Raw genomic sequence first — 9,651 nt, forward strand, 5'->3', positions numbered from 1 at the left:
GTGAAGAAAATAAAACAGAAAGGATAAATCTTCATGCTTTAAAATCTTCAGATTGATTTTTTTCAGGACACACCGAATTCCTCATTTTCAATATCTTCATGAGGAATATCAATTTCATCGCAATTTCTTCGCGATTCAATTCTTCAGCTTCAGACCAATTTCTTCAGCCAAAGATATACATTTTTAGGGGTCGATATTCATCGAATATTTCATACTCCTCAGCGACTTATAAATTCTATATGTACACTCATGAACACATTAGATACTTAACCTATAAGTCTTTAGGCCATTAAAATCACTAAAGGGCACTAAATGCACTTACAGTGTCAACTAACTTACCGTCCTTGCATCACTAGAATAGTCATCGATAACTCATACGTGATATTAAATACTCCCTTTGTTTCGTAATGTAAGACATCTGAGTAGTAATTATTTTCGAAAAATCTTTGTGCCCGTGGCCTATCCCAGATTGCAGGGAGGAGGCTGGCTATTTTGGAGGGCAAATAATCTTGTGCAGTCAGACACTTGAATAAAAGGTCAAAACTGTTTTTGCACAACCAAAAAGAGACTAGTGAATTAGTACTTCCTCCGTCCCAAAATAAGTGTCTCAAGTTTAATACAACTTTGTATTAAAGCTAGTACAAACTTGAGATACTTATTTTGGGACGGAGGGAGTACTTCGTTATTCTGATTCGAAATTGATCATGGCTAAAATCATTAGCGTCTTGGGAACGTTGCTACGCCAGGCCATTGAAAAAAAAATGAAAGAAACTACTCCGACCGGAAAAAAAAACTTGTACATTGGTAGCATTCCTGCCTTGATAATATTCTCAGCCGAACATATTAGGAAGAGGCCTCAGAGCCATGAATGTATCAACCATCTGCACAAGCAGGAAATTGTCAAATAGACAAGAAATATATGTTAAATCGATGCATATTGCCGAGATGAGCACTTCGTTAAGAAACTATAGCCATGCTGTCGGCCGTGCTTGCATATACATGCCCGCTACTGTGCAAAATATGCATAATATAATTACGTGTGAGCACAGCAGATAAGAAATATATTTTTCTTGCCGCAAAGATAATAAATATCATTGCGCCGTGCTCATTGTCTACTTCAGAATGTACAGAAGTGTGCAATATCAGTATATGACAAATATGATGAACTGCATTACCTCCTCAGTCACTTGAGCTCTAGCCCTCTTATGTCTTTCAATCAGCTGATATAGCACGTCACCAAGAAGATTCTTTACTTCAACAGTTAGCCGGCTTCCATCCCCGTAACCCTGACATTGAGATTCACAACATAAATTCAATTGAGGAAAACTAGGTAGAGGAAACATAGCAAATAAACTAAATCCCATATATGTATTATAACTTGAAATATTACCTTCTTTATTAGCTCGAGCTCATTGTCGTCTTCAAGGAAGAAGTTCAGGTACTTAATCGGGACATCCACCTGAACACCACAATTATAATTCACTGATTGGATTTGTCTTACTTAAGGAACCCAGTACACGACAAGAATATTGCAGGAACAAAACAAGAATAAGACAGTGTGTGAATGATGCTTTGTCACGATGACGTTCATCTCAGATTGTAGGCCAGCACATGTAAATCACTAGCAGGCTGTCTAATCATACATGTATAGTACTCCCTCCATAAACAAATATAAGACATTTGAACTCTTTTCTGATTCAGATGTATATAGACGCATTTTGGTGTATTATTCACTCATTTCAGTCCGTATGTAGTTCATAATGTAGTATCTAAAACGTCTTATACTCAGTGGCGGAGCATGAACCAAATATTACGGGGGCCATATGACTGAATATGACATAGAAAAGGCTAGAGTGATGTGAGAGTACGAAGAATTAGTAGAGCGATTAGCTGAAGGTAGGCTTATTTGGCAGAATTTTTTTCTAGGAAGAGGGGGCCAAGGCCCCTAATTGTCCCCAAGACGCTCCGCCACTGCTTATATTCCCTCCGTTCCAAAATAAGTGTCGTGGATTTAGTTCATATTTGGACTTATTTGAACTAAAACCATGACACTTAATTCGAACTAAAGCCACGACACTTATTTTGGGACGGAGGGAGAATTTGTTTACGGAGGGAGTATCAAATAAGTCGGACTATAAATTTGAAGGTATGCTCAGCGCTTCCCAACTGCAGATTCTGTAGGACTGAAAGCTTTTCTTGATATATAGTTATATACTCAAACTATTTATTTAGTTTAAGTTTTGCATCTCAAGCAATACATCTCAGAAAGTAGTGTACAATACAGGAAATCGGAGAAGCAAAAAAAGCTTGCCATCTGCACTAATTTGTTGTCCAATAAAAAGTGCTCAAGAGCAGGACAAGGGCTTACCTCAAGGTTAGCTCCAAGCTCTCTTTGGAGTTCCTCTGAGTCTTGGCCACCTGAGAAAGCATATTTGTTCACCTGGAAAACGAAGAATAATAATGATAAGCCTGTGATATAATAGAACAGTCACACAGTCCATTGTTCCATCTTTGGCTCAAACTAGCAACCATTTCACAAAGAAAAGGACTAGCTCAAGATATGTACTTGTCGGCAAGTATTTCTCAGGTCAAAGTTATGCTCACGACAAACCTTCGTCATTATTTCTTTTTCATTATCTGTCACATATATTCAGTGATGGCTTTTGACAACCAATTCTAGGGGCAACGTCACGGGTCATCCTGAAATAAGGATCCTGGCAGAATAGAAAAGGAATCAACTGACAAACAGATGCTTGTTGACAAAATATGAACATCTACCAACAGATCAGCATCTATGACGAAATTATTCAAACATGCTTTCAGCCCAGATCATTTGACGGCTTATGGCATAAGACACACCTTCCCCAGTTTATTTTAGAAGCCGCCCCCATATTATTCGTTGAGGCTTCTAAACTAGTTAATCAAATAAGCTGGGGAGGGGGCAGCTTATTTTAGAAGCCGCCAACAGAACTGAGCCTTCTTGATATTTGCATAGGAATAAAGACATTGGTATTTGATAGGATATAAAACCAATCATGTTAAACAAGATGATTATTCAAAAGATATGTTTATACCTGGTCTATTGCACATGGGATCAGGCACCGTAGTTGTTCCATGCCAGAGAAGAGATGGGGAAATGAAGAAGGGAATGACGGAACTGCTTGCACAGGGGGAAAGCTAATCTTTCCTATGTGATCCTCTTGACTGAATCCAAATATTCCTACAGCCTGTCATTCAAGAGTAAACTATATTGGTGAAAGATAATGCTTCAAGGCAAGCAAACTCGATTTTGGAATGTAAAACATTCTCCTTTTCAACTGAAGAGCTCTCACCTTATTATATGTCACACATCTGGCAACTTTAACCATGTTTTCATAAAAGGCGCTGCAAGGAAAGGAAAGAAGAATTAATTTGACACCTAGTAAACAAAGCTGATATGAACAGCATACACTTCACTTGCTTAGCGACAGAATTATCTGAACAGAAACAATATGTGCCACAAGGTCAAAAATTAATCAGGTCTACAATTAAAATGGGTAACCTTACCCTCCAACAAAATTAAAATCAGAGAAAATGAAAGTCTTTTCCACATCAAATCCACATGCTATGATGTCTTTTGCATTTTCACGTGCAAGCCTTTTGCTTTCGTTAACAGTCAAATTCTTCCACAGGAACTTCTCATCATCAGTGAGCTGTATTACCAGTGGCACCTTAAAAGCATCCTGCAAATATCTGAACAAAACACTTGATGATTAATCAACATTGCCCATGGTTACTTACAAAATAAAACATGGGAGCAGGACCACAGTGCAAGAATTAAATGGCCATTTAGTTAGTGTAAATGCTACATAAAGGCTAGGTAGTATAGTATGCATTTTGGGCTGTTGTGTATTTATGGTCTACTTAAACATGAATGCATCCTCATTGTGCCACCTAACATTTCTTTTTAAATAAGGTAATTGATGATATGCCATCTTTTACTTGGCAAATTGCCTCAATATTATTGTTCCATGCTGCATATATGCCAAATTCACATAAAAATCTTTATTGCCCATGGACACATAAAACAACTCAAGCACAGATCCAGATAACAGAAAAGGAAACACACCCACGCACCCGGAAAGGCCCCCGCCAAAATAAAAAATAATCACTACTTCAAACCGAGGCGACTATCACGGCAGAGCCATCAACCACCGAAGCAGACTATGATATCGCGGTTGCCCCTTTTGTTATGCTACTTTGTATGGGTGGGATGTGAAGTTACTTAAGGTTGATCGTTATGGATAACACAGTAATATTATGTCAGTTTGTTGTCTTTGACAATGCCATAAACAGGCATGAATTTCCGGTGCGAATTTTGTGCATTATGCTCTCTCTGCATGTGTGTGGCTACAGGCATGCAGGATGACTTCACTTCAGCATCAGAAACATACGGGCTTCGCAAGATTCTAGATCTGGAAACAAACTGGGAACAACTTCACACGTCATTAATTACATCACAGGTTATTCTAGCGAAAAATATGGCCCTACTGGTTACTACCTCGCTGTGACAGCAGCATTGCCCAGTTACACTTACGCAACACAGCGAATCAACGAAGATGAGCTGAAGCTTCAGGCCTGCTTACTTGGTGAACATGAAGGGGACGAGGTGGCCGAGGTGCAGGGCCTCCGATGAGGGCCCCCTCCCGGTGTATAGGTAGAACTTCTCGCCTTTCTCGTAAAGGTCAAGGATCTCGTTGAAATCCCTGCCCGTAACAAGATAAAGATTGTCAGCGATTTCTCCTACGACACAGGGAAAAAAAAGGAGCGAGCACAACCGGTTTTGCAACGGTACCGGTGGGCGAAGAAGAGACCCCGGCGGAGGAAGCGATGCGGGGGGCGACCAGTGAGGCGCGCGACGCGGTCGATGGTCGCTGCGTCCAGGCGCTGGCAGCCGAACTGATCCACCAGCTTGTCGTAGTCGATGCCGCCCTTACCGGCCGACACCTCCCACGGGTTCACCACCTGCTCCTCCTCCTTCTCGACCTCCGGCGCCACCGCCGTCATAGGCAGCGGGCTGCAGGAGGCGGAGGAAAACCGGCGGGGTTAGCGGCGGACCGGTTCACGGGCGGCGCGGTGGGCGGTCAGGCTATCCTCCTTGATGTCTTTTGCATTTTCACGTGCAAACCTTTTGCTTTCGTTAACAGTCAAATTCTTCCACAGGAACTTCTCATCATCAGTGAGCTGTATTACCAGTGGCACCTTAAAAGATCCGTCGACCGACCCATAGCACGTCCCTATAATCTATCAACAAGGTGAAAATGATAAACCATGGGTGCTAGTGCCCATGGAGTTTCATTTTTTTTATACCCCCTCCCTGTATTCTATGCTAGAAGGTTTTCTCCTAGGTCCTTCGACTAGGGTTTTCTAGTCCTGCGACGGTGTTGCCACCATGAGTTCAACCGAGCCCCTCCCCGTCCAGGCCGCCCTCTTCTCCCTCGGTTCCTTCCAGGGAGTTGTGCGCGCGTGGAGTTAGTGGTTCGTGAGATCGATCCACCGCTATCTGCCATGGCAAAAACTGGTGAAGTCAATGGATCGCAAGACCAAATGAAAGAGAGAAAAAAGCTTTTAGAGCGGTTGAACCTTTAGGATGAGGAGATAGATGATTTGTTTTGGGAAGATGAGATCGATGTGGAAAAAATCAAGCCAAAGTGGCTAGCCCTAGGGCAGCTGTAAACAACAAATAGCTTTTAGTGAGAGCGTGTTGATAGCAGACTGGAACCCAACTCAAAGGGTCGTATGGAGGTGAATCAATGTAATTTTTTTAACTATTCAATTTGATTGCCTTAATGACTAGAACAAAGAAGTGCACCAGGGTCCATGGGACTTTAAAGGCATGAAGCTCCTACTCGTTGAGTATGATGTGTTCTCAAACCCATAGAAGTTGAAATTGGATAAGCTGGATGTTGGGAATATGCCCTAGAGACAATAATAAAGTGGTTATTATGATATTTTCTTTTTCATGATAATCATTTATTGTCCATGCTAAAATTGTACTGACCGAAAACTTAAATACATGTGTTGATATACAAACAACACCGCGTCCCTAGTGAGCCTCTACTAGACTAGCTCATTGATCAAAGAAGGTTTCCTAACCATAGAGATGAGTTGTCATTTGATAACGGGATCACATCGTTAGGGGGATGATGTGATGGACAAGATCCAACCATAAGCATAACATTTGATCGTCTCACTTAGTTTATTGGTACTGCTTTCTTCATGTCAAGTATTTGTTCCTAAGACCATGAGATCATGCAACTCCCTAACACCGAAGGAATGTCTTGTATATATCAAACGTCACTTCGTAACTGGGTGATCATAAAGGTACTCTACAGGTATCTCCGAAGGTGTTGGTTGGGTTGGCATGGATCGAGACTGGGATTTGTCACTCCGTATGACAGAGAGGTATCTTTGGGCCCTCTCGGTAATACAACATCATAAGAAGCTTGCAAGCAATGTGACTAAGGAGTTAGTCACGAGATCTTGTATTACGGAACGAGTAAAGAGACTTCACGGTAACAAGATTGAACTAGGTATGGAGATATCGACGATCGGATCTCGGGCAAGTAACATACCGACTGATAAAGGGAACTGCATACGGGATTGACTGAATCCTTGACATCCTGGTTCGACCAATAAAGATCTTCGTGTAATGTGTAGGAAACAATATGGGCATCCAGGTCCCGCTATTGATTATTGATCAGAGCACTACTAGGGAAAACTGTATTGGTAGAATGCTACTAATAGCGCCTGTTATGGGACAACCACTACTGCTAAGTACAAGTAGCACACAGAAGGAAAGGCGCTACTGGTACAATTTAGCAGGATCGCTCGGCCATTCGAAGCACGCTTCTGCTAAGTGGGTCAAAGGGTACCCCAGGGTCAGCATATATTAGCAGCGCTCCCGCGAAAACAAGCGCTACAGCTACTAGTGTATCTATAGCGTGTTTCCTTCAATGGGCGCAACAGATATGTTTCTACCGTTAAGCTTGTGGGTCCCACTTATCAGCAGCGCGTGTCTACTTAGAGCACTACTGATAGCTACACTAGTAGTAGCGCGTTTTACTTAAAAATGGCGCTGCTGGTAATTTCCTACGGTTACCCTAGTGGGCCCCATTTAACAACAACGTGTGGTAGGAGGTGGCGCTACTACTAGTTTATCTAGTAGTAGTGCGCACGACCCTACCAACGCTACTGCTTTGGTCACCAACCACATAATATCTGCCACCTTTCCCCCGCCTCATCTCCTTCTCCATTCCTTCTTCCCCACCTCCTCTTCTTCTTCCTTTAATGCTCCCCCTCCTCCCACTCTCTTCTTTGCCCCTCCATCACCTCCATTAACGCCTTCCTCCCCCCTCTCATCTCTTTCTTTGCCCTCCACCACCACCTCCATTAATTTATGACCTAACATCCCTCTCTTAAATATTTTAGCCCTCCACTAGCTAGCTTGTTCTCTGTCTCTCCCTAGTTAGAGCCATATATCTTTGTACCGGGATTGATCCCTCCCGACATATAGGTGAGGAAAAAAAAGAGATAACGTGCAAGAATGGAAATATGTGTATGTATTTGTGCACGCACGCGATAGGACCGAGCTATGTGATTGTGCTTGTGCATGTGTGAGTTGCCTATGTATTGTGTATTTGTTGAAATGTGCATGACATGAGTTACCTATGTTTTGCCGAAATGTCATTTCATTTCCGTTTCGGCGAATTTCGGGAAAATTCAACATGTCCTATGTTTAGGGAAGGCCATGTCAAAATTTTGGATGAATTTGTTTGCATGCATGCATACGTGGTTATAATTATTTGGCATCGTGCATGCAATCATGAAGTTCAATGGAAGGAAGGTGGAAAGATACTGGCAATCCTCGGCGGACGACATGTATGAAAATAGACGGAAGGAGGTTTTATGTCTGTGTCATAAATGCAAAGATAAAGTATGGCTCAACCCCTTTAAGGCTGGCAAATTCAAGGCACACCTTCTCATGCATGGTTTCATGGATGGCATACTCGATGGATAAGTGAAGACGATGATGATGAGGACGTCAACAGGGCAGGCAATAACGACATGGGCCCACATGAAGAGATGATCGAAATGGGCCCAAAGAAGAGGGCATCGGAAATGGCGGCGTACATGGCACATAAGAGGTAGGACCTGGCGGAGAAGAGGTCGGACATGATGGAGAAGACGTGGACACGCTGCAGTCTTCGTCCATACTAAGTTCAGCCATGCAGGACCCGTATGTTCGGGAACTTCTTCGCAAGAGGACGACTAGCGATAGAGCTGCTTCTAGAGAGGAGTCCAAGTTGGCGCAACTGGAGCTAGACTCGAAGACTCCATTGTATGATGGTTGTGATCCCGAGGTAATCCGCTTGAGTTTCACACTAGAACTGCTCAAGATAAAGGCAAAAAACAAATGGACAGACGCAAGCCTGAATGACCTTTTGAAGTATCTAAAGAAGGTTCTTCTTGCAGGAAGCGTGTGTCCCATTAGTGTCGAGGAGGCCCAAAATATCATGTGCCCTCTTGATCTGCCGCACATTAGATATCACGCATGCATCAACGATTGCATCATATATTGGAACGAGCACGTGGAAAAGACTATGTACCCAAAGTGCAATGCTTCACGATATAAGAAGTCCAAAAATAAAGCTCCACAGAAAGTCATATGGTACTTTCCCATCACTCCCTGACTCCAACGGTATTTTGTAGATCCTAAGGAAGCAAAGCTCATGCGATGGCGCGTGGATAGGGTGAAGCCAGACGATGGAGATGATCTGAAGCTGATACACATCATAGATTCTAATAAGTGGAGAGCATTGAACGCTGAATATAAAAATTTAACACATGATCCAAGGAACATTGTGCTTGGTGCTACTACTGATGGCATGAATCCGTTTGACAAGCGGAGCACCAACCATAGCACATGGCACGTGTTTTTATGGATGTACAACCTCCCCCTGGAAGTGCATGAAGGCAAAATACATACAGATGACTATGCTTATTCAAGTGCCAAAACAACCGAGAAATGATATTAATTTGTATCTCGGGTTACTGAAGGAGGACCTAGACATGTTATGGGCAATGTCGGCCAAGACATGGGACGCCAACATAGGAGAGTATCTCGACACGAGAGATGTGTTGATCACGACGGTGGACGACTATCTCGGTCATGGATATGTTGCAGGCCAGGTGTGCCACGAATATTGTAGATGCACTAGGTGCATGGATGATACAACATATCAGCAGCTATCGAAAGATGGCGGGTCTTCAAAAATTGTGTACATGGGACATCGAAGATGGCTCGAGAAGGATGACCCGTGGAGAAAGCGTGCAGATCTATTTAATAGTAAGGTCGAGCATCAAGGACCTCCACGTAAGCGTAGCGACATCAAAATTGATGAGTTGTTGAAGAACTAAGAACAGTGCCCCTCGCCGAGAAAGATGAATAAAAAGGCACTGGAGTCGCTGCTGAAGGTATGGAAAACAAGGTCTGTTTTATGGGACTTGGAGTACTGGCCCAAACTAGACACGCCTCATAGCCTTGATCAAATTCATGTCACGAAGAATATCCTCGAGAGTTTGTTGGAACATTGATGAAGATGCCGGAGA

General features: G+C 42.8%; 1 pseudogene; it reads right to left on the reverse strand.

The window, feature by feature from the left end:
- Positions 1 to 688: 688 nt before the first annotated feature.
- Positions 689 to 5,159, reverse strand: LOC123412022 (annotated as a pseudogene).
- Positions 5,160 to 9,651: the final 4,492 nt, after the last annotated feature.

Source organism: Hordeum vulgare, chromosome 7H, assembly GCF_904849725.1.
Source record: "Hordeum vulgare subsp. vulgare chromosome 7H, MorexV3_pseudomolecules_assembly, whole genome shotgun sequence".
NCBI lineage: Eukaryota > Viridiplantae > Streptophyta > Magnoliopsida > Poales > Poaceae > Hordeum > Hordeum vulgare.